This window comes from Anguilla anguilla, chromosome 8 (genome assembly GCF_013347855.1).
Source record: "Anguilla anguilla isolate fAngAng1 chromosome 8, fAngAng1.pri, whole genome shotgun sequence".
NCBI classification, from domain to species: Eukaryota; Metazoa; Chordata; class Actinopteri; order Anguilliformes; family Anguillidae; genus Anguilla; species Anguilla anguilla.
The window spans coordinates 15,743,126-15,769,196 of record NC_049208.1 but is presented as its reverse complement, the minus strand read 5'-3'; the positions used below and the strand labels follow the sequence as shown (position 1 = coordinate 15,769,196).

At 42.1% G+C, this 26,071-nt stretch overlaps 2 long non-coding RNA genes across 4 annotated transcripts in view; both read right to left on the bottom strand.

Annotated features, from left to right (window-relative positions):
• The window catches only part of LOC118234727, a 31,427-nt gene extending 25,926 nt beyond the window's left edge, over positions 1-5,501 (bottom strand). The window contains exon 1 of one of the 2 annotated variants that reach the window (XR_004766708.1): positions 5,347-5,501. This is a non-coding gene — a long non-coding RNA (uncharacterized LOC118234727). The remainder of the gene's footprint in view (positions 1-5,346) is intronic. The other variant, XR_004766707.1, reaches the window with a different exon arrangement.
• Positions 5,502-9,642: 4,141 nt separating this feature from the next.
• LOC118234728 lies at positions 9,643-18,269 on the bottom strand. Of its 2 annotated transcripts, none has more exons than XR_004766710.1 (3): positions 18,043-18,269; positions 10,963-11,076; positions 9,643-10,304 (listed from the first exon to the last, which is right to left on the bottom strand). It is a non-coding gene; the product is annotated as an uncharacterized LOC118234728 (long non-coding RNA). The 2 variants fall into 2 exon arrangements; XR_004766709.1 differs by lacking the exon at positions 18,043-18,269 and adding an exon at positions 17,767-17,870.
• Between the last annotated feature and the right edge of the window lie 7,802 nt (positions 18,270-26,071).

Below are 26,071 nucleotides of genomic sequence, written 5' to 3'. Positions count from 1 at the left end.
AAGTCCCCATGCAGCCACTTAAATTCCATCAGGGTCTCCGGTCTCCTTGTAACGGTGAAATCATCCTGACCGTTTTGCCCAGAGAGAACGGTTTAAACATCTGTTGGGCAGTTAGATTCCTAGGTGAGTTATATCTTGATGATTGACACAACAGCCAGCTCTTCCACCTGATCTGTGCCATTTAGATCAGTATCAGACATGGTGCTTCATCCAGACAGAGGGTCCCTTTGTTAAAAATGTTGTTGGTTGTGAGAAAATCCCGTTTAGCTGCAGAAGTGCACCCCAAGTGGAGATCAGGACAGTGCCACAGGGGTGTCGATGTCCCCAGGACCTGTTCACACCTCTGGGACAGCATGTGCCACAGCTGTGGTGTGAAATATTTGGGAGCTCGGCAGGGTGGCCACCTGCTTCACATTAGGGACACCTCTCCCGGTGTGAGTGTGACCCCTCCCTCTCCCCTGTCCTAATCCCTCCAGACCCCCCTCCCCCCTGCACCCAGCATGCCACACTCCTCAACTCCACTCCCAACCCCCCAACACATTAGGCAACAGCCTAGGCCAGTTTGCTTTTGTTTTCCCACATCCCTGAAACACACACACACACACACACACATACTCTCAAACACATACACACACTCACACACACACACACACACACATACACACATGTGCAAACATACAATCAGAGATAGAGAGAGAGAGAGGGAACGATATGCCGACATACACAAATGCACAGAGAAACAGAGAGATCAAGAAAAAGATATACGCGCATATATATGCATATACATACAAACACACACTCACAGAGATATATGCATACACACACACTCACTCAGAGAGAGCTACGCACACATAAAAACATACACTCACACGCACCGTCATGCACAAACACACACACAATGCCACACACACAAACACACACACACCCAGTCAAAGCCTCTTTTTGAAGTCCACAGAAGGATACAAATATGTCACTTCATAAACTTAACCCTGCATCGCTAATGAAATAGTGATTACTAACAAGTGGTTGGGAGGGAAATGAGACTGGCAGCTTGCCAAATGGCTGCTAAGCGTGCATGTGGCATGTGTGCACGTGAGATAGGGGGGTGGGGGGGAGGGGGAAGTGGCCCGGGACAATGTGGAATGCATATGCCGAGTGAGTGTAAAACTAAATGGAGGAGGTATCCTGCAAAGTTCCCGAAACAATGGGGCATTGAGTGGCCGAGGGTCAATCACATGGGCTGTGGCTTCGAGAGTCTCTTAAGACAAACTCCTCACCTCTTTATTAGAGAGGAAACCTGGCTGAAAGTAGGAAGGATGCCCAGAAGTGGCAGGAAATGAGCTTGCAGGATGTACATACACATTGCCACTCTCTCCTGGCCGAGAGCCATAAACATCAGCCTGGGCCTCTTTGCAAAAAAAAAAAAAGCTTCTTAATGAACACCTGGGCTGTGTTCCTTCAGAGTACAGGCAGTGCCTTCTAAAGCAATTCACACCCTTTGAATAAGATGAGCAAAGAAGTATAAAAAAAGGGAATTGGTGTGCCTAGAATGGGGTACTCATTGCAGTGGAGAAAATGGAATCAGAGCACTAGAGAAGATGGCATCAGTGCACTGGAGAAGATGGAATCAGTGCACTGGAGAAGATAGAATCAGTGGAGTAAACAAGTTGGAATCAGTGTAGTGGAGAAGTTGGAGTCAGTGTATTGGAAAAGATGGAATCAGTGCAGTGGAGAAGATGGAATTAGTGCAGTGGAGAATATAGAATCAGTGGAGTAAACAACTTGGAATCAGTGCAGTGGAGGAGTTGGAGTCGGTGTATTGGAAAAGATGGAATCAGTGCAGTGGTGAAGAGGAAATTGGTGCTCTGAGGAGGGGGGTTGGGAGCTACATTTGGGGATATAGTGAGCTTGTGGAGATGAGAGTGTAAACACAAGTCAAGTGGGGGCCTCTTCTGTGAAGTGCTTGAATGAAAACAACTGGAAATTTATTGTACTGCCTTTTGTATCACCTACCCCTCTAACTCCCTGCCCCTTTCACTCATTACTGACCCACACTCGCTTTCCCTCTTTCTATAGAAACTGTTGGACGCCTTGTCCGTTTTGTATACCTGGAGTAAGCATTCCTCTCCAATGTGTTGTAACTACCCCCCCCCCCCCCACACACACACACACAAAACACATACCAGAATAATACAGACAAGTTACAGAAGGTCTCAGCATGCTTTGACTCCCAGTGGACCAGAAAGTGACGTCTAATCTGTCACTGCGGATGATTGATGGAGCCTTCAGCAGTGTAACGTCTCAATTAAGTGGCTGTGTCTAAACACAGTTTAGCTCCAATTTGACTCGGTAGCAGACCGCAGCTGATTGCCTTCTGCTGTGGCTGGTGTTCTGTGTGAGGGCAGATCTTTAAGAGATAACCACAAGATGATTACTTATTACCCTGGGGGGGAAGGGGGGGGGGAGGGGGTGTGAGGGCTGGCACACGCATTTCCTTCATGGCATGGGGTTGGTTGGCTTTCTATTTCAAACCCAGATGAAGAAGACCTGATTCCCAGTGTACAAACTGCTTGGTGCAACTGCAGAAGTCTATTTTGGGAATTGCCTGCTGTTAGGATGACATTTCCTATATGAAGACTGATATGTGTCCCCTTCATTAATTTTAGAAATGGCTGATGATGAACATGAGTCCATTAAAGAGGAAACTGGAGACGATGACACATCAACAGGCCTGCATGGATTGAGCGGCAGGAAAACCCTGTATGAATCGGCTGGAGTGAGTCAAGCTCTGGACTAGGTAGGAAAGTCCAGTGTGGAATGGCTGGAGTGGTAGGGTGAGCCCTGCATGGATTGGCTGGAGTGGTAGGTGAGCCCTGCATGGATTGGCTGAAGCGGTAGCTGACCCCTGCATGGATCGGCTGGGGTGGTAGGCAAGCCCTGTATGGATCGGCTGCTGTTTGCTGCTCCTGTCTGCAATGAGCAGCCTCTTCACACCCACAGCACCTCTGCACATCCCGCAACGGAGCGGAGTTCTGCCATAAAAAAGCCACAGACTAGGAAGTTCCAGGCAGCTGAAGCCATTAGCCCACATCAGCTCTCCACTGATAAAGTGCTCTGATAAGCAGCAGCACTGGAGGACCCAGGCGCTGAAAGAACAGCTGCTCGATAGACGGAGAACGGAGAGGAGGAGGAAGAGCAGGGTGGAGAGGAAAAGGAGAAGCAGGCGAAAAGCCGCAGGCACAGGCAGCGTGGAGTCTTGTAGCTCTGAGTTCAGCGATTTTCAAGGACCTGAGGAAAAATACAGGTAGACAGCTCTGTATGTATTGACACTTGTTTAAGGCTCTGGTTGGAGCACTGGTTATCTGCACTTTAATAAGCTCTACCATTCAGAATTTAAGATTAAAATAGATATGATGATTAACAATAAAAATATAGTAGTAATGCATGGAATAAATGCTTACCTTCTGCATTTACGATATAATACAATATAATAAAATAATTAGGGAAATGAGAACATAAAGCCTGCTACTCCCTCGCACAGATACACATGCACATGCACACACATAGACACACACACAGTACACTCTCACATGAATATACACACACACACACACACACACACAGTACACTCTCACATGAATACACACACACACACACACACATACAAACACCAATGAAATATAACACACGAAGCAGAGGAGGTCAGCACTTGAAGCGACTGGGCTGTCGGCCAAAGTGGGCTGCCATGTGTTGATGGTAACGAATGAGCTAATTACCCGGCCGCAATCTGCAGCAGTTGTGTAATTTCACAGGAATGCTGCTGAGGCAAAGTGTTTCAGATTATCGCCTGTTTCCTGATAGACACTGAGACAGTGGCAGGGGCTTTCCCACACCACCACCCCCCCCACTTTCAGCTACTAAAAGGTAATACATGCCAAAATATATCTCTACTGTTGCTGTGATCTATATATTCCCAATGCAACGGCACTGATGATAACCTCGTTCAGGCAGTTTTCATTAACCTTGCAATCCTGAATCCATTCTATTAACCTTTATTCATGCCAAAATAAACACAAAAAGGTATCTATTGATGAAGTATGATTAAGTTACTAATGCTTATTAAGTATTTATAAACCAGGCCCATAGTAAAGTCATGGTAAATGCATGCATTATTAAATAAGCTTATGGGGCCTCATATCTGCCTCAAGCCTCCAGACCTCTCCAGTCCCGTATATCTGCATTACTGGTCCTAGGAGAGCAGTGTTCCCACTGCTCCGTATTTCTGCAGTCCTATAATCCACCTGAGTCACAGCAGGCGTAGTCTGGGGAGATGAAGTTACAACCATAATATCATTAAGGCCAAAAATCAAGGCCTGCCTTGTGTCCCTTCGCCAGCAGCTAGAGTCACTTCAGGAAGGTCAGTTCTGTTTCCCATGCAACGCCAACCAAGCTAAACAGGCCGAACGAGCTAACCGTCAGTGCAAACCTTCATAGGTCAAGATATCCACCAACATCTCAGACGGAGCGCGTGCCATGCTCAGAGGTCAAAACCACCAGGGCCAGTTGGCCCACGTCTGATAACAGATATAGAAATTTGGGGCTTGTCCATCTGAAAGGCTGGGTCTCGGCATGTGGCCCGTGTCCCTGTTCTGGTGCTGGATCCTGACTATGGCGGCTAACACAAACACTGCGCCATTCCATTCCAACACCAGAGGGCATAAAAGGCAGCTGGAGAGTAGGTGTAGCTTTTGGTTCGGTCCAGTTACATCATTCAGTCCTAAAGAGAGCCAGCTCCACAGTTATGCCTGGTGCTGTTAGCAATTAGCACGGTCGTATCGTCCAGGGCGTGAGGTTTTAAACAGTGGGATTGTTATTGTCTCCTTGCCCACCAGACTCTGCTGGTCATACGTGTGTACCGCAGTCTGCCTGAACCACTCATTCAGGATTTGACCTCCCAGTTAGCCTAATCACCACATAACATAGTCATAAATCTTCAGGGGGGTGTTGGCAGATATTTACTGTAACCTGAAGGAAATCAAGGTTAGGCTTTTCACTGCCTTTTGCAAATGGCTGTATAATCTTTTGCATTTATCTCCATTATGGGATTTGAAAGCTAGTGGACCCACATGCTCTGAAGTATTTTTCATGGTCTTCTCTTCTTGCTGTGGTCTTTCACCTGTTAATCTGCTAAACATGGGTCTATGTCAAATCAACAGCAGAACGCCTAGCCTCGGCACCTCCCCCAGTGCCCCCCTCACCCCCACAGGAGTGGGAGGCTAGGCGAGGAGGGGGATGTGGGCACGGGTAGGGGGTGTAAAGATGGGGGTGTGTGGGAACTACACCCACCTGGGCCCTCTCACCTCTGACTCCCCTGCTGATGGCCCAATCAGTCAGCCCCCAGATTCCAGCTTCAGTAGGTGGTCCGCCTCCCCACACCCACAGCTCAGCCTGTGATGTCACTAGGTGACAGCGCTCAGCATTCCAGGGCCCAGACCATAGAGTTTGAAAAAACACAGAGATTCACACGTTACTATGGTGGTAGGTCCTAGATACAGCACCTACCGCCGTAAATGACCAAGGAACATGCATATGTGGATAAGCAGGCTGGCATGTAGAGACTGCAAACATTGTGTGTCAATAGCATGGCTTCCCCTCGAGGCCCCTATCCTACTGCAGGTTTTCAGCTCATTACAGTGCACAGAGGATTGTATTTATAATCATTAGACGTGCCCATTTTCAATGAGTGAACATAATAAAACAGTACATTAAAGGATTAAAGTAATGCAATTTAAATGCATAACTTGTCTAAAATAGTACTGAAAAAACATACAGTAAAGTGAATTCAGTTAGAACATAAAACGCTATTCTTGTTTCCACATTACGTACCATGTCATGTGCTCTCTTAAAGTGGATCGTGCCTGCACAGAATTGATGATCCACTTGCTGGTAGTGTTTTGGTGGCCCCTTAAATTGGTTATGTCCGTAACTGTACTTACTTTTTGACTGATTACTGATTTTGATTGACTGATTTTATTTCTGTTAACATAAGTACACATTGTACAGCCCAGAGGATAACATGTTAAAGTGTTCAACACTTATTTCCAACATGGTCATTGATGGAATGTTAAAAATACTCCACACCCTTAGATTGCATTCATTAAGAACATTTACTCAACACATATACATAAATCAGCAAAACTTAACGGAAAACTAAATAGTTTATAGACACCTGTCATAACCAATAATTAAACAACTTCTGTAATCATACAATACCATGTTCAAAAAAGGATGGATTAAGTTTTAACCGAATGTAACGACAGTTTATTTTCCGAAAGCCATTGTCTTACAGTCTTTAACTTCTGACTCAAACTGTCTAGTTCCATTTCCTAACACCATCAAAGCAGAATCATCTGCATAGAGGATTAATCTACATTTCACTGCTGCAAGTATGTTATTGACAGTGATAAGGTTTAGAGCTTGGTTCCCTGGGTCATAGCCTTCCACCACTAGAGGGCCAAAAGGTAGATGCAGAGGAGAAGCGGCTTCTGTTCATTTACATCATTCAGTTCTGAAGAGAGCCAGTGCACGTCTGAGTAACATGTGACTGACCGTAAGGTTCTTTTTATTTTATTTAATTCATTTTCAAAATAATTTCTGCAAGTAAAAAAATATTATGAAGCAAAATCTGGATTACACTGATGTTTTTTTAAAAATCTTTTTTTAATACAAATTCTTGAGCACAAACATTTAAATGCATTATTTGTGACTACAAATGGATGAGGACATACCTCCACAAGTGGACGATTCAACTATATATCACATCTTTGAATATTTTATGCCAAGAGCCATTCACCTCTGCTCGTTCTTTAAATATGGAGAAGAACACGTCGGACTGGGGACTGAAATTAGCTTGAGGAATGAGATGAGATTGCATTATGCCATAAAATGTGATTGTATGGGGTATACCCAGAATACATTGCAAACCATTTGTGTCATCCCTGTATCCTAGCTGTGCCACTGAGGGGCCCTAGCTAAAAAAAATACATTCAGGCTATAATTATGTACTACCACTGTGGGGAAAGTAAACAACAAATGAAACACTATAAGTGATTGACAGCAGTGTGTATTCCCTGTCACCAGGGGCTTGAAAAAACAACTGGACATTAACACCATGGCTTCAAGAGTTCTTGAATGGCACCTCACACAGGCAAATTAGTATGAGTGTGTGTGTGTGTGTGTGTGTGTGTGTGTGTGTGTGTGAGAGAGTGTGTGGGTGTGTGCGTGCGTGCATGTGACACCACAGCATGACAAATTTTCTTGGTCTCAGTTTCTCTCTTTATTAAAATAAATAGCATGTAGTAAGCAATATAAACAGGCTCATCTATATTTCACACATGTTGGAAGGGATGCAACTTTGTCATGAATCTGTTTATTCTACTTGTGGGATGTAATTAGGACTTCATGTGACAACAGAATTGTATGAACAAGTGGGATTAGTTATTTTTAATCTTTGCCGTAAGGAAATCCCGTGAATGATATGCAATCACTTATCTGGCGTCTAAAATATTCTTCAAGTTGATGCATCTGAAAAGATCTGCTGCTCATATTTTGGGTACAGTTCTTCTTTTTAAAATGCATTTCTGCCGTGCATTGGACCGTTCCATATGGACAGGTTGGCCCTCGAGGGGTTTACATATGTTTGGCTGTCAGACTGAGACAAGAAGAGCTCCCCTTTCCAGAACATTCTATACCCTCTGAGCTTTCCCACTTCTCCCCTCATCAAATTACACTCAAACTCTCATTCTGTCATGTCGGCAAACAAAAGTTTTAAAGTGCACCAACGGCATAATAGCTTCTAGTCAGACACACATATGGCCGGCATCCAGGCTTTGTGGAGCGGTGATTTTTGGGAGGGAAAAGGGGGGCATATTGAGTTATAGCAGAGACCAGCAGTGGCTCTGCGTGTCCTTTCGCATCGGCCTACAGCTTGATACCACTTCTGAATCTCTTTTCCCCTCTACCTCTTTGTGGCTTCATTCGTTAAAAAATTCGAGAAGGCTTATTGAGAGTAGATTTTCCCCATCTTTACTCAGCTTTCTGCACAGCTTCCTCCTCCCTCCCCCCCACTGATGTCACCAACATCTCAGTCCTGTGACCCCAGAGGTGAAAGGTCGTGCAGTGCTGTGGACATCGGTCCAGTCAGCGTGGGTGATCCCTCTGCCAGTCAGTCGCAACTGCAGCCTGCTTTTCACACTTACTTAACCATGCAATTTTACTGGTCTTAAATATTCCGAAATGGTACCAAATGACAAACTGTGAGAGTTTATAACATATTTCTTAAACATGTATTTCTTTGCACATTGTTGTATCTGCAGCTAGCGGTGTGTGTGTGTGTGTGTGTGTGTGTGTGTGTGTGTGCGTGCGTGCGTGCGTGCGTGCGTGCGTGCGTGCGTGCGTGCGTGCGTGCGTGCGTGCGTGCGTGTGTGTGTGTGTGTGTGTGTGTGTGCTAGCGGCTGCAGGGCAACACCAGCCTTTTCCTGGAGAGACTACGTGGGCTTGGACAGGTTCCGTGCCTGCAGGCTTCTGTTCCGGGAAGCACATGACCACCTGGTCCAACAAACCGTCACCTTGATTGAAGTCATTTGCATGTCTGAGAGTGCTAGTGGTTTAAAGAGAGCTGGAAAACAAGCTGGATTGTGCCCATCTAGAACTACCCATATCCAGCAGGTTAATTTCTTCATTGCGGGCGCTGGAAATATTTTAGATCCTGCACGTACCTGCTGTCCCTCAGCAGGGATATGTGGGTCTGGAATATCCAGATCTTTCCATGAAAGCACATGAGCTGCTTGGGTTAAGGCACCCTGTTCAGCAGATCACCTTGGTACAAGGCCCCGGTACAGCTGTTGGCTTGGCCGGTTATGGTGCCAGCTGACCGCAGATAATGTGAGATGCCAATTGGACGCTGCTGAGGACAGGCATGGCATACCACAGCACGGAAGGCTTCTCATCCAGTGCACATGTGTGCATGTGAGCCAGAGCGACTGTGTGTGAGACAGAGAGTACTCGTGTGTGTGTGTGTGTGTGTGTGTGTGAGTGTGTGTAAGACAGAGAGTATGTATATGTGTGTGTCAGAGCATATGTGTGCATGGGTGAGACAAAGACTATGCCTTTGTGTGTGTGTGTGTGTGAGAGAGAGAGATGGAGAGTGCGTGGAGTGTGTGTGAGAGAGAGAGAGAGAGAGGGAGCGAGAGAGAGTGAGAGTGTGCACACAGGAAATTTATATTTTAAATAGTGAGATTCTAGCAGCGGTGAGGAAATATTAGCTGAGAGCAGTTTGAGTGGAGAACAGTGAGTATTGTTCTCCAGGGTGTTTGGAATTTAACCCTTTAATGAGGAAACATGCCAACCAGAATGTACTGAAAGCAGTAGGAGTTGGTTCCCTGGGGGTAACCTGGACCAGAAGCTTCCTGTGTGGCCCCTAAACTCTGGTGTCTCACGCCTTGTTTTCACAGTGGCACCACACAGCCATCTGACAAGGGCATCTTTTTCGATATAGTGATCTTTTTAACTCAAATTTACTCCAACCTTTATGCTTACTGTTCAGCTTCATCTAGTTGAAACAAACCACACATTACGAATATAACAATAAACTTAATTTTATTTTTTAAGAATAAGAAATAATTTACAAATTACTCACATTTGTAGCTCCAAGTCAAAGAGAAAGGCCAGTGTATTAACTAATCAACTAGTTCTTATATAACTATGTTTCAACATTTAAATGCTAATCATGTTCAGGCTTAATTCTGGTGATTTTCGCAGTTAACATTCACCAAATGTAATTATCAAATGTAATTTACTTATTTTTCCTTTTTAAAATTTTCCAATAAAACTATAAAATGAGTAACACCAAAGATTTTTAAAGCATTTATAAGTCCTAAGTTGGTCCATGTGTGTATCATGGTCTGATGTAGAGGGTGTTTGGTGGTGGTGGTGGTGGTGGTGGGGGGGGGGGGGGGTTCACAATGGGGTACCAGAGGAAAGGCTGCAGTGTGACTTCCTCTCTGAAACACACTGGCCTCTGTGTGTCCGTGCTGCTCAGTGCTGTTACATAACATAGTGCTGACAGCAGCAAAGCAGGCCCACACCCTCCCAATCAGTGTGCCATAATGGGGTGCTACGCGGGCCCCCCTGCTAAGTGCCCCGGTGCGTTAGGGTACATGGTGGGTAGGGGCCCCACTGATTTTTACCCATTCCAGTTCTGCCACTCCTCGGTCATCCATGTGCTGTTAGGGGTAGAGAAGGACCTGCATGCAATAATGCAGGTTGCTGTGTTTACACATGTGAGGAGTAGAAATTCAGCTAAAACTCATTCTCTCTCTCTCTTCCTCCTTTCGCTACTCTCTCTCTTCATCCATCCCTCTCTCTCACACTCTCTCTCTGTAAAATGGTTATAAAAACTTTGGCAAAACATGTCAAAACAAGTATTAAAAAAAATGGTTTGCAGAAGACAGAATGTACGACGCGCAATGTTATTCAACAGATAATCCTATTATTTCAGGTTTTTATCATTGTTTACGATCACATAAACATCCTGTACGAATATGTGCAAATATGAAATCCACATCATTTTTAGAACTAGTAGCCTGCGATGGCTGAAAGATTGGAGATGTTTTGGAGAAGTCACAAGCACGTGATGTTATTAGCGGTGTGAGAAAAAAAAAAAAAAAATAGAACGCGTAGCAAGGAGCCGGATCAGAGACATCTTTCAAAATGGCCTCCCGCTCGGCACGCAGCGTGTCAGCGGCAGTCAGAAAGTGTGCGAGTGAAAACACAATCCTGAGGGGAACAACGCCGCCTCAGAGCCAGCCCTTTCAGCCGCTCAGCCCCGGCACAGCGTCATGCTGGGACAAAAGTCACCTTTGTCGGGGCTGGAAAGTGAGCAAGCTCAGACAAGGTAATTACCATTTTCTGTGGTGTGACAAAAACGTGCTGCTCCAGAGACGTTTCAGGTTGAACAGGCACTGTAACCGATTTCAATGAGTCCTCTGTTTACGCGTACAACCACTCCCATTGCTCCTGTCACAAAGAACGCACAGAAACTTGAATTAGCCGATATCACACAGAGTCTGTAGCTCGTGTTTGCCATGTTTTAACTTTCTCTTTCTCTCAGTGCACTCACATTGGGAAACATGCATTCCAAAACTGCCAGGCCCGAGGTTGAAATCAGTGTAACTGTTTGATTTGGAGACATTCACCAAGAAATAATTTGAGCATTTAATAAGTTTGGTTTGGATCACAGTAGCTCTGCTTTTCTGCTTACTGAAAGGTGGCTGGCCAAAAAATAATGCTTGTGAAAAATAAAAAAGTAACGTACATTTGTGAAATTCTACAATTCTTTTTGGTCTTTATGGAATTTTATTCTGCATGATTGATATTGATATTTAAGTAATCTGATATCAAAATAGATATCAAACTAAAAAATGATGAAACAGCATTATTATTATTACAAATTATTTTATAAAGTATTATTATAATATTATCATATAATATTAGTATTGCTAGAGTAGTAGCAACAAACACAAATGAACATCTGTATTTTTTTGAAATCTTGGTTTACATTTAATGCATATATGTATTATTTTCAAAAATAACAAATCTATATGTATTACAATATAATATATGAATATATACAAATATACAAATGTATACAAATAATAAAAGTAATGAAAAAATATTTATAAACTAAAATTGAAATTTTGAAATTAGAAGATTCCACAGAAAAAATGTTTGACATGGACAATAAAAAGCATTTTTTGAAAATATTGTTAAAAAAATTAAATTGTCACAATTTAACAAACAGTGCGCTGTCAGTAACAACTGATACCTCTTTGGACAGTGGGAAAATATCTATACTCTGCGTCTTTAAATGGACATCAAGGCAGCCGATGGCAGAGAGATGCTGTGGCCTTCTAGAATGTGAGGTCATTTAATCCAGACCCCCCACCCCCCAATGAAATCTCCTGCCTCGTCTTGGCTGGGAACTGACCGTAGGAGATAGAGCTGACGCAAACACTATGGAGTCTGTCTGCGTCAGAGCCTATTCATTATTCGCTCATAAATTTACTGAACGTGACACCCTCGTCCACCCCCTGCACTCACCCCCCCCCCATTACATGCAACCCCCAATTCACATCCTCCAAACTCCCACTCCCCCCAACCCTTCTCACTGTAACTGTATCTGTTTAAATGTGTGTGACAAGTAGGTTGATGTGTACGTGTGTTTAAGAGTGAACGTGTGTTCGTGTCCGTGTGTGTGTGTGTGTGTGTGTGTGTGTGCCAGTGTGTCTGTGTCAGTGTGTGTCCAACCAAACACTGAAACACTGTGTCTTCCAAAAACAAAATCAAATACAGCTACCCTGCTCAGACAGAAAAACAGCTGAACAATTCAATACTGGTCTTGGACATAGCAAACTGCTCAGACCTTGGCAGGCACTGAAACCTAGACCCATCCAATCACTCCCAAAAAGACCATAAACCTAAATAAAGGGTATGTAATGTACTGGCTAAATTCAGGAGAGAAATCCCTCTAGAATAAATAAATTGCATGCTTGGTTTTAGCCCAGTTCTTTTCTGTATATTGCCTTTTTCTTCCTCTTATCTGACTAGAGCTCAAACAGAGAATTAGCCCGGTGGCCAAGGGCACGTCAGCTCCAGACAGACTCTGCTACATAGCCCACTGTTTTAGTCAGGGAAAGGGAGAGAGGGATGGGGAGGAAGGGAAGGAAAGTGGGAGGCACAGGGAGGGAAAAATGAACAGCACAAAGAAAGGGGAATGAGGCAGAGATCTCAGGGTTATTTGTGTTTGGCAATATTTTAAAAAAAGAAAAACTTACAAATAAAATATCCACAGAGAAAACTCAGTATTCTGTTGCATATATGACACAAAAACCTGCATGTTATTGTATGTTGTATGTTATACCGAGGCACCGTAAATTTAAGGCATCACAGCGTTGATACTCTGCAGATCCTGTCCCTGAAATTTGATTTAACATGCACAAAAAACTGCGCTACCATTATTAGTCAGACAATTAAAACGCCACGTGTGAAAGGCTGAATTGATCTTTAAGAATTACGTAAGTAATATTCATATAGTAATGCCACAGAGTAAACGTTGTGGGAGGGAAAAGGTTACTCTAATGAAAGCTGCATGTCCGATATCCACAATTAGCATTCTGTCCTCTCTGCTTTGGTGGCCAGCACATGTGTAATAGACCATATTTTCAAACTCCTCACTCTAGGGTTGTGTTAAATGGGAAAAAGATAGAAAACTGAGATAAAAGTGTTAAACTGGGTGAGTTCGGTCTCTGCTCTCATTTGGCCCCTCTTCTGTAAGTGCAATGCACACCAAATGAAAAACGATAATTTAACACCTTAGGAATGTTTAAGAATTGCATGTCCCATGACCTGGGTCTCTCAACGTTATTAATATTCCCAGAAAATATGCAGTCGACCTCCGGCTACAGCTATTAATTTAATTGTCCTTACTATAAAATGTACAAAAGAAGGGGAAAATAATGAACAGTCTCTGTCCCAGAAACGCCTGGGTTTCGAACTTTAAACCACAGTGTAAATGAAGAAGAATGAAGACTCGTGCTTCAGATCTACAGCCAAAGGTTTTAAGATTTGCCTTCAGGCAAGACAGTTTAATTTTATTATAATGGGTGTTATTCAGGAAGGTGTAAACTTCAGACTTTTACAGCAGCCTTTGTATGCATTACATAAACGTTTGCCAAATGCACAACACAAGGAGCAATTTCATTCCATTTAGTATGGATATTGTAAACACAGGTCTGCCCTCAGTCTTGATCCCAGATAAAGTTGTTGCCTTGCAGTCATTGTCAAAATATTTCTTGCTATATTTTATTTATAGGGTTCTTTTTACGGCAGGGAACCACTCAGAATATATTATTACTTATTAATTTCTAAATTATTTAATTATAGTGGCAAATGTAAATATTTTTAAATTACAGTATATTGCTCAAATCAAAGGTCAATAATGGTCGGCAAATAAATACTGTTAAATGAGGAATTATTATAAATAAATTATATGCATGATACAAGTAAATTATTGAAAACGTATTAATGAGTTAATGGTTCATTTTATTACATATTTATTACTAACTTACCACTTGTGTACATGTCATAATTGTATGTCTTTATTCATGTTCGTCTAGTAGTATAAAGATTGACTTTTTAACATATTCATTCAGATACAACTGCAAATTAAATTTTATTTTTTGTTTTACCCATATATCTTGACATAGATATCAAACTATAAAGAAGAACATCCTTAAGTGTTCTCTTAATGCTTATGTAATATTACATTTAGTCATTTTATATTATAAATATAATATTTATATTATATTATATATTATATTTATAAATGTTTTTATTAAGCTTTATATTTATTCCACACAATCATTTTTATTAAAATGATTTTACTAAAAAAATAGAAACTTAGCACTTCTATAAAAAATATAGATTTAAAATCTTTCTAAATCTTTAAAGGTATTTTTACATTGAAATTAAGACAGAAGAGGATGAAGGAACGATAATAAGTATATAAAAAAGTGAACTGATCCTGAAATGCTGTATTCATCACACATGAATCGAATGGGACAATCAACATAAATGATCTCTTGACGAATTACAAGCAATGTGAACAACTCACATGAAAGCTCATTTTCATGGACACGTATTTAACCTTGACCATGTCAGAGAAGCGAATAAAAGTACAGAATGAAAATAAATGATAACAGCAAAACAGTTAACATTTATTTATTTACTGCAATGCAAAGTATTTTATTTTATTACCTATTAGTGCTTTATTTGTTGCGTATGGATTTCTAATATTATTTTTATAGTATTATATTATATAATAATAATAATAATAATAATAATAATAATGTATTTTGTACAGAGGGCAGATTTGTTTAGAATAATTCCAAATATATTTGTAATATATTTGCCTTTAAAACTTTTTGTAAAGTTTAATCAGCATGGTTTCCCAATGATCTATTCCCACCGGCCATCGCCCTGCACCAAACTCTGCTACGCGCCATGGAACTCAGTGTTCTTCTCCCCTGCAGCGGTGCCACCACATTTCTCCTCCATTTTAAACCCGAATGCTTTATTTAGAAAGAGCGAAACTTGTGCTCTGCCTGAAAAAAAGCTCTTTTACTGTTTTCTCAGAAGAAGCAGTTGCTATCAGTGCTGTACACATTTCTCAGTGATGTACTACAAAATCAGCAATATTAGAAATACAATGAAAACTAGTAAAAAGAAACCAAAAGCCATATTTATGTATATATATATATATATATATATACACACACACACACACACACACACACACACACACATATTATATATAGATACAATAAAATAATTTTTTAAAAATTATATATATATATATATACATATATAATTTTTAGAAATGTATTTTATTGTATTTTTTAATTTAGTGAAGACTTTTGTGAAAACTGCAAATTATGGTACTTCAAACTATATCCCATACATGGTTAAATGCTAGAATATGAATCACTTTTTTCAATTCAAAAATGATCAAAATCACAACTCTCACATAGGATCTGTACAAAAAATTAAGGGAACCACTGAGAAGTCTTTATACATACATTATTATCACCATAGGTTTTTTTTCTACGGTGTTTTTGCCAGGTTCCTTAGATCATACTAACTGAAATACATGCTTGAACCAGTTTTAAAGTGGCAGTCAATACCTTTCACGGCTTGAATATCTGGTTACTGTTTTGGATGATTTCCCTTAAATTCTTTCAGCAGAAATAAGACTGCCATGGCAACCAATATTTAAACTACAACATTAAACTGTCAAATACTGCAAGACTTTCACATTTTCACCTGCCTACATAGTAAAACGCCCAGTGTTAATTCAACTCTCGTAGAGTTTATAGAGTCTGTTCTGGTCATTTTACTGTGTATGTAAAGTCTGGTTATCACTCCTTAAACAGTGATGAATCTATCTGTTGTATCAATAAAACAAAAGAAACAACAACACAAAACGTATACTTTGTGAATGCAAACTACTTCTTTTTAGAAAACTCACAGATTTTAAACTCTCAAGACTTTTATTTTGTAAAGTATGTTTCCCTGTGAGTTAATATTTTTAAAGAGAAAAAGACAGAGACAGAGAGACAGAGACAGAGAGATATAAATTGATTGTGATCGTATAAGCTGCAATTAGGATAAGGAGAAATTAAGTTCTACTAGATAATTTGCACTCAGCAGTGTGTTGAGACTATGATGTTACTTGTAATGGTTGTGTCATGATTTGAATCAGAAGTATATATGTATACTACATATATATATATATATGCTTGATAGATCTTGAATATCAGACACAGGTGAGACCAACTGTCATAACAGAAAGCAAAATAGAAACTTCTCATAAGAATGTACAACATGAAATACTGTTGTTGGGTAGGTGTGTGAAACAGGTGACTCAGGTGGCCACATACAAGAGGTTGTGATTCAGGAAGCAGGTGAGTAACGACTGAACAAAGAGGCTGGATGGAAAGTATGCTGGCATGCTGATTTTTATAACAGGTGACTTTTGTAACTGGGTGTAACCTGAGCACAACTGGCTCCTTAATAAATAACATGAAATGAAGACCATGAAGGATCTTCCTTCTCCCATACATTAAAATGGTTAGGATCTACCAAACCATGACAATGAAAAGAGAAGGAATTCTTATATCCTGATTTATCTGATTGTATTATTGTTTGCTTTTGTGGTATTGATGACCCAAGGGTGGCATGCTGTTTATTATAAATCCAGCATTGCCTACACAACTGTTTTACGTTTCCACAGCGAAAAGGCCAGCAGGTATCTTGTGTTACTCTCTCAGCTAAGCAATGTGCTAAATATTTAGCATGATAGCTGGTGACTGTGCTATCACTGTAGTCATAGCTGTTAGCCACCTTGAGAGCTAATTAAAAAGAGAACACTGTTTGAGTACGCATGGGAAGGCATTGAAAATGGGACGCCAACTACAGGCATTCCGTGCCACTTTAAATCTTCCCACAGACGCTATGCCACCTTAAATCACTCTAGACACGTCATGCCACCTTAAATCACTCAGTAAAGCCATGGTGTGATTCAGGGTGCAAGCAAAGCCTCCCAAGCTGGAAAAAAATAAATAAAATGAAACAAAAAATACCTAAGACCAGGGAAAAAAATGGCTGTTACAGACATTCCCAGAACTGTCTCGCCTCATTCTCAGACAAGCCTTTTCCCCTCGCGATCCCGGCTTTGGCTGGCTGAGAGTCTCACCGGAGGATTTGGAGTAACAGCTAACACCCTTTAGACCGCTACTGCCTGTGCTTCTTCATTCAGTCATTCACTCACTCACTCACTCACTCACACACTTGCTCGCTCACTCACTCACTCACTCACTCACTCACACACTCGCTCGCTCGCTCGCTCACTAACCCACTCGCTCACGCACTCATTCGTACACTTGCTTGCGCACTCACTCGCTCCCTCACTCACTCACACGCTCACTCCCTCACTCACTCGCCCATTCATTCTCCTGCATCTTAAGCCACTTGCTCCTGCATTTGCATACACTTATTCTTCCCCTTCCTCTTTCACTCACTCCCTTTCTCCTTCCGCGCCTCACTCCCTCGCTCACAAACATGGTCCCTCTCGGCCACTCACTGACTCACCGATTCCCGCTTCAGTCGCTGCTCCCTTCCCTCGGCCGTCCATTCCATCCCCTCCCTCTTTCACTCTCTCCTGTCCTTCCCACGTGCTTTTGACAGACACCGATTCCCTGCCCATGCCCCCACTGATTTTTGGAAAAAGTGTTTCTTTTTTCCTCCTCCCCACTGCCCCCCCCCGCCCCCCCCCCCCCGCCCCCCAACCCCATCCAGGCAGCAATTCCCTAAGCGGCTGTTTAAACACAGGTTCCACCCCCCACCCCCAATTACAGCTGTCCTTACCTGAAGATCTCCTCCCCTTGGCCATCTCCTGCCCCCTTCTCTCTCCTGCTTCACATCTCTCCTCCTTCATATGGCCTTTCTGTCTTGTTTCTGTTTTTTTCTTCTTATGTTTCAGTTCTTAAAGCTGAAGACGGAAAGGCAGTGAGATGTGGGTTAGGGGGAGGGGGGATGAGTTGTTGTAGTTGATGCTGCTGGGGTCCCACAGTTCTGTGCACCCAATTGTTGTGGCTCACTGCTGCCATCTGTCTACTGTGCAGTGAAAGGAAGTTCACTCCAGACATATTCTGAGGGAGGAACCATTGAAAGTGCAGGGGCGTTCAGCATTCACTGTTCTCCTCTTAGGGAGTCTACATACAGTTACAACAGGAGGGCCGGTTTTCATCGACTGTTCACTACTGAGAGAAATTATACCTGATTTTCCAGATTTATTTGAGGAGTATTGTGCTGTTCCTACAGTTTTGTTTATTTAGTCTCCATTAAATTCCTTTCTCTATTTTTTGAAGGTAAAAATTCTAAGTGATATTTAACTATATTTACCACATTTAAAAAATTGTATGACTAAAACAGTGCAAGTCATTGATACTCATCAGAGAGCATTTGATGAGTCATTGATGAGGATGTAATTTGAAAGTTAATATGATGAAATCTTCAAAAAAAGTAAAACCATGTTCATGGCATCTAGTATTCAGTTATGTCTTGCCTGCTGTGGTTCTGTAATTTCCACTGTTTAGAAATGGTAAGTTAACAGACTAAAATAAAGCAACTTATCCCAACACTCGCCCACTGCAAGTTGATGCAGATTAGGTTAAATTGCTGTTGCTAATCTTTTGCTAATGTCTTGAAAATAAAATGCTGTCCTATCCCCACCTTAACTGTTTTGAAGTCGGTTCCAGTAAAGCAAATTAAAGCGGGGATATTGCATTATCCAGGAACTGAAGGAACTAAATCTCGCTTCTGTTTGGCTAAAGACATGGGGATTTATCAGACTCTTATAAAAATCCAGTTTAGTTTCTTTTCTCTCCTTCCCTCGAGCAACCCGACACCCTGTTAATGCTGAGATACAGCATTCCCTCGCGCCCGGCTTCCGTGGCCGCGGCGCGGGCCCGAGCGAGCGCCGCGGAGGACAAAGGGACTTCAGACGGCCGAAACCGACACCGCCGAGTTCCCGTCTCCGAGGACCGGCGCGCATTCGAGTTCGTACCTCGGACGGAAAATCCTCTTCAGCAGGTGGGAGCTATCCGTGGGGCACGCGGCCAAACACAAGTCCGCCCGGGCTGCTGATACCCAGGCTGACACGCCGCGGGGAACAGAGGCCTCGAACCCGAGTCCTGAGAGCAGCGAGGAGCCACCCTGCATGCAGGCCAGAGCAGGAAAACGTCTCGCTTCATTTTGGAAGCCGTAAGCCCACGCGCCCGCCAAACACCTTTTTATCCAAACAGGTTTGAGGATGTTTGCAGTTGTTTGCCCCTTTTCATTTAATTTGAATGCAAATATTACAGGTTCGGCGTAAACAAAAATTGCGGGCGGTGTAAAACTTCTGAATATGGCCACACCGATGGCAATTTGCTCATTATACACATAAATTAATATTATTAAAGTGGTTATTGGGATATAAAAATGCATAAAAATAGGGCATTGTGCAGTGAAACATTGAACTTCTGGCCAGTAGGTGGTAAGTTTGTATCATAGGCAGGGATAAGGCCTTTGTAGCCTTGAGGAAAGTAGTTAATCTGAATTAACTCTGTAAATATGCAGCTAAAGAAGTCACATCAAAGCACAAGCTGTGCAACTTTTCTTTCATCCAGTAAGATTGCCTACAAAGCACTTAAATCATTTTCAATTCAGTAAGATCCCCAGCTTTCCAATGCAGTGCATTCAGGGTTAGGTTTAGGGTTGTGGTTTCGCTTAAACGTAGGGTTAGGGTTACAGTTGGGGTTAGAAAATGAGAAAACTGGATGAAAAATGATTATAAAGATAAAATTTGAAAAAGACAATTATGTTTCCAACCTTTTCAACTTTCTTCACTGTCCTGTCTTTGAATATTTTCATTCTGTGCTGGAATATTAAGCACAGTAACAATCTAGGGTTGTGCTAAAAAGCTGTACTGTGTGAACCGTACGATGGAGTACTGCTTTAGAACACTGTGTTCTCCAGAGTGGCTTTTAAAGCCTGCGATTGGTATGAGTATATATTATTATACAACTGAAATCTCTTATAGGACTGACCTTAGTCCATGATAGCCTCATATATTTGGGATTTGAACACACAAAGAAATCAGAGAATTAACATGAGCTATTGCAACATTACCTGCTCTGTTTCACCTAAAAAGCAATGGTGGAGAATCAGAATCAGGGCACTAAAAAACACTATGACAACAGCAGCAAATAGATAAATTCACTGACAAATTGACCACACACAGCAATAACACCCTGTGTATTTAGGTAAGTACCCAAAGACACAGTCCCAATCAGGGAGCAAGGAATAAGTGGTCAGGACATTTTGATGGTTGTTTTAAACTACTTGGGAGCCCCCACAAAAAGTTTACGTGGTTTCCACTGAAATATTCTCTCTTTGGCATGAATAAAGTCAACAAAAGTAGTTACTGTGGCATACCATTCTCAATTTATATTCTAAAGCAAAGCATTCAAAGCTTTGCGCGAGTAAAAACAGAGAGAGAGAGAGAGAGAGAGAGAATAAAACAGTGATCATTAAAATCAGTAAAATAGGTTGAGAGGAGGAGAGGAAATAAGACATAAGAGAGAGACAGACAAAGTTGTGCTTTGAACATGATGGGAACATTGTCCAAGCAGTGACGCAGAAATGGACTGCTCACCACGTTGATGCTTAAATGGACGTGCTCCCACGCACTACAACATTTCAACCAGCTGTGAAGAACTAAGATTACCTCTTGGGCTCAGAGAACACACCCTCAGTGCCACACCTGAACTATGAAGCACGCACACAGCATAGGGCATGCCGCCACAGACAGGAAGCTCATATGGCTCTAATGTAAACAGCAATCACGCGCAGAGTCAATTAAAATCCAGAGGCCGTTTTCAAAAGCACTGATCAATTAGCCTATAGATTACCTGACAAATTATCAAGCAGAGATCAAAGCAGGGCCTGGGGTGCCGCACTGGCAGTGTAAAGTCTGCTTGCCTTTTTTAGTGTTTAAAATGAATTGCACGTAGTTTCTAATGGTTAGCAGTGCTTACATGCTGAGAGTTGTGCTTTGTAGGGCAATTTCCCTGGCTCAGCACGCTGTGCAATTTAAGAATTTGGCCACTCTACACAATAAATGAAAAGCTGTGTGTATTGATATGTCAGCTCTGACCTTCATAATGCTATCCAGCCTAACGACATAATGGTACATAATGTAAATGTCAATTCACGTCATTTCACATAATAGGACTGCAAGGGCCTTGACAGAACTGTTTGTGGTTCTGGCATCTTTGCGGGTTTGTTTGAGCATCCCACTGTCACGCTGCTTGAAAAGAGTTGCTTCTCTGGAAGCGCTCGACCACAGATCAGAACCAGACACGCGAAAGGCGTTTTACAATTCCTGAATAACAAACGCTGTCAGAGGGTCGGGGGGGAGGGGGGGGGGGGGGCAACGGTTAGCAACTAGCACAAAACGGTCCCCAACAGCAGCGGCGGTGCTATTTAACCTCTGCCCTGAATCAGCGTATTATAGTTTTACATGTGACAGTGTATCTCTTCTCCCAGGACTTTAAATATGAGTCAAATGTACTGAGTAAAAACAACCTGAGAAGCACTGTGTGATATAGCCTATGTGTTAGCGCCATACAAGCTGCTTCTGGAAGCAGGCTGCATGTTCTCCAGTCCTTTATGTGAGTCCTTTATTACAGTGTGCATGCTATTGCCCATACTCTCTGTGGACCTTTTAGGAAAACAGAGACGAAAAGACATTGCATACTGTAAACCAATAACGTACATAAGGCTTCAGAAGCTGGAAGCGGTGGCAGAGAAGGGCTTTGAGAAACAGGATTAATGAAGCGAGGTTGCTGCTCGATATTCACAGATTGCAGTTCAATGGCAAAGGCATTATGTGGACATTAATTAAGTGGAGAATCATACATAAAGCGCTCAATAAGCAAGAAAAAAAGAGATATCCTCATGTGAAACATCTTCATCCTCTAGCACTTTAATGTTACACTTGTATCTTCATCCAGCACTCACATTGCGCTTTATCTTGATGTTCTAGCTTTATCATATCTTGTCATGCCTCATTCTATCTTGACTTGTCATTACTTAACAGATTTAGCCTATGCTTACTGTGAGAACTCCACTTGGTGTTCATCACTATGGATTACATAATGAATATTGTACCTCATCGGACCTGTATTTTGTAGTCGTCAGGTGACCTTCAGTACACACTTATTGTACGTCGCTAAAGAAATGTAATGAAATGTAATGTGATGAAAGACTTGCTAGCACGTGCTAGTTTGGGCTCTCCTGAATTTCAGTGACTGTACTGCAGTGCTGGGCGGGCCAGGAAATGGGTGGGTATTGCACCTGGGCTTGAAATTTTAAAATGTATTTAATTGCAAACATAAAAAATCTGAGACAGGTGACGTTTATGATATGCCTAGTGTGGCTATGCGTGGATGGCTCGTGTGAGTCTTAAGATTGGCGGACTAGCCTCTCTTTGTGGTGGAAGTCAGGGGTCTCAGATAGCAGCGAAGTACCGTCCAAATTTCCATCCTCACAGTGGGTGTCCTTCCCTGCGAAGGTGGTCCGCTGTGACGGACTTGCCGGAGGGAAGCTGTGCGTTAATTCGGCGAATTATTAAAATCAACACCGACAGCTCGGTCCAATTTGTAGCCCGCTGTGACTTCAATTTGCTTAAAATACGCAGCATGAGTTCATTCGCTTTGTCCATTCTATGTGAAATTTGTCTATTAAATAGTAAGTTGGACCTACAGCACTGTTATTGTTATTGTCACTCGAGGATGTTCACATAGCTTCCCTCTGATATCAGATTCTGTAAGCATATTCGGGAGTTCTGCTTCCAAAGATGCCGTCATAGTCCAAATTAGCATTCGGCATATAAGCGAGTGGTTGATGTGTAAAAGAGAAAAATATGGCTTCAGTTGCCAGTATTTCACACTTGCCTGTCTAGAGAAAGACCCACTGTATGTGCCAGGTATCCCTTATGCTGATCTGGTTCCAATTAATACACCCAATAAACTATGACATGATTCAAAAGAGGGTAAATTGCTTCATGATGGCTTATAATTCATGGCAGTTACACTGCCTTGCTGTTATAATTCATTCATTTGATTTTAATTAGAATTTATTAGGATCTATTATAAAATATTTCAGTATGGAAGGTCAGAGGGAGGAAAAATATAGGGACCATCTTTAAAAAGCACATTGATTTTGAGAGTGGTGAAACAAAGATATTTTAGAACATGTAGAACATGTATCAAGTTGCCCTGGTCTTGCAAGAGCATGCGGGGAGGTTTCCTTGTTGGTGACCATTTAGAAAGCTGGACTCATTTCCTGTTGTTTTCCTACTTTTCCAGCGGTCCATATGCAATTAGATTCAGGTTTGATAGGGAATGCTAAGTTTATGAAAAATGTTGGCCAAAACAAACACTCTCAGAATAGGGGTGCATCAGATTAGCCTGCTCTGGTTCCCTTGCTTTATTGCGCAGACCAAGAAGCAGCATCGCCACAGCGCCGAGGTCATCGCCATGTCGCTGCCGTGTTGCTAGAACGCTCCATGTCAGAGCGGGAGCGCGTTCACGACGCCTCTTGGATGCCACGTGAAATGGCGGTGTCCCCCAGGTCACCGGCGCGTTGCTGAATGCCCAGACAGCGGCCCTTTGCCATCACAGCGTCAGCCTTCGAAGGGGTTGTTGGAAATGGGAAGACTGCAGTATGTCCTTTTTCTTCTTCTGTGCAGGAAGTCTCCAAATATCCCGGGTTCTGTTTTAGCTCCGTGTTTTCACAGCCTCTGGCTGTAGAGCCGAACACCCACGCCGTCTGATAGCGAGCCAGAAAAGCGCTGGGCCCAAAGACTTGACCACTTTGCCCTCTTTTCATGAGTAAAAAGGGAATTTAGGCACGCTGACAAGTATTTCACATAAAAGCCAATTGCGCCAGTGAATAAACTGTTCCTTCTTGTGTGACCGTAACTGCCGCTAATATTTGCTGCCTGTAATCCAGGAAACCACCTTCCTCATCTGTTAGCCAGACGAGCTTTCTCTTTCTTTCTGCCGGTCCAGCCGGGCGGGGGGAGGGTTAGAAAGCACCACAGACACACCAGAGTCAGTGCTTTTATACCTGGTTGTGCCACACATTCTTATGAAAGAGACGTATTTATGTGTAATATTTACCTCCACCGAGATGAGGACTGTAAAGCCAGGCTCCACAATGCCGTGCCACCCCACCCACACGCAGCTGCTGACGGCTCTGTTCTCTCAGCTCCGTGCCTAAGCCACAGACCATCGTTTCATCTCTCTGAATGCTGCCCTCCCGTCAAAAAGGAGCCTCTTTTTCATTTTGTCCGTAAGACTTTAAGACTATAGTCCTATATGTAACCACTTTAACTGAATAACTCACCTCAATAGTGACAAAGGCTTGACACATGAAAAAGAACTCTTTCATTCCTAAGGACAGATGCTAGTGGGGAGGAAGCTTCCTATTGTCTAAAGCTTCTGAATCTTGGCTCAGGCGTATAATCTTAGGCATATGCTGTCAGGCAGGTCTCTGTTTTGCAATGCTTAGCTTTACCTTGGAGTCAACCCTGTACATTGAGATTCAGTGCACTCTGGGCAATGGAGTTTCTATTGGCTGTTGAACTAAGCATGGATACAGGCTAAATGAAGCATCATTTATATAACACTTTAATGTCCAAGTCTGTTATGTATTATTTATTTCGTTTTGATTTGTTCAGCCCAATAATAAACCGAGACAAAGTCAGGCTGAATGCCTTGCTTGAGTGGGCAACTACAGGTTCATACCCAGCATTTTATTCTTTTGCTAATCTGATAAAAGGGAAAAAAGCAAATGGATATAAAATTATAAATAAAATCAAAGTAGCAACAAGTATATAATGTTTCTATTGCTTCTTGTTTGGCAGTGTCTAATAAAGTAGCTAAATAATGATTGTTTTACTATATTATACTATAAACTATATTGAGATTTACAGCAAAAATATATTTAATGTAGATTTCACCCACCATCACATTTTGACCAGAATGCTTTGCAGATTTACACCTACATACTCTATACAGGTTCTACAGTAAGGATTTGCCCACTATATGTGTATAATTTAAATGTGTTTAAACTACATTTCAGCATTTGCACCATCTTTATGTATTAATAAACAATCACCTTCTTCTCAGGACAAATTTCACAGCTTTCTCTGTAAACTCTGTAAACAGACCTTTTTAACGAATAGCCTTTGGGTCCCATTAAGTGCTTGACTTGTCAGCACTGCATGCAGAAAGTGTCTGATGCTGTAAGAACCCAGCAACCCAGCCAGAGTTCTCAGAACTGGGACATCCGCGTATAACTGTGGGATGGTTTTACCCTAAAATACCTGTCTCATACCTGCGGTTGTACCGTTCCAGAGCGTTCATTCCTGGCTTTGGTTCAGACAGATCCGTGCTTTCACAAAGAGAAGAGAAGAGAAGCAGACAGCATCACCAGCCTGTAAAGGAGCGTGTAATTCAGCTTGTCAAAACAGCTTGATTGCAATTCATTTGAATTCTTCTGCTGATCACTGGCTCTTTGTGGGCAGAACGTTGCCGTAGTGAAAACATGATTATTTGCCATGGCAACACCTGTAATCATGCACAAAATGAATCCCACCAACCAGGTGTTAATGATGGAACCGTGTTTAAGAATGGCATTGACCAAACCCGTGTCGAGACGAGGTCCTTTAATGGTAGTTTTTTTTTTTTTGCATTTAAAAAAAAATTATTTAATATCTTACTGACTTACCAAATATAATTCTGTAAATAATTAATACACTAAAAATGAAAAATGCAACAAA